The sequence below is a fragment of the Pygoscelis adeliae genome, unplaced genomic scaffold (assembly GCF_000699105.1).
Source record: "Pygoscelis adeliae isolate BGI_AS28 unplaced genomic scaffold, ASM69910v1 Scaffold58, whole genome shotgun sequence".
Taxonomy (NCBI): Eukaryota; Metazoa; Chordata; class Aves; order Sphenisciformes; family Spheniscidae; genus Pygoscelis; species Pygoscelis adeliae.
The window spans coordinates 1,730,784-1,731,009 of NW_008825564.1; positions in this window are offsets into that span (position 1 = coordinate 1,730,784).

The following is a 226-nucleotide window of genomic DNA, read 5'->3' on the forward strand; positions in this document are numbered from 1 at the left end:
TCCCATTCAGCCGGGGGAAGAGAAAATCCTGCCCTTAACGGCAAGGTGACAGCAGTAGGGCTATTTTGGGTCCCCCTGGGCCCTGCGAGCCCGACCCCACCTTTCGGGGGTGAGTGCCCATGCGGGAAAGGAGGAGGTCACCCCTCCTCATCCTCCCCCGCCCCATGCAGGCGCACGGAGACGGAGCCAGGGCCAGGATCCCGGAGGGAGTCCCGCCGGGACGGCC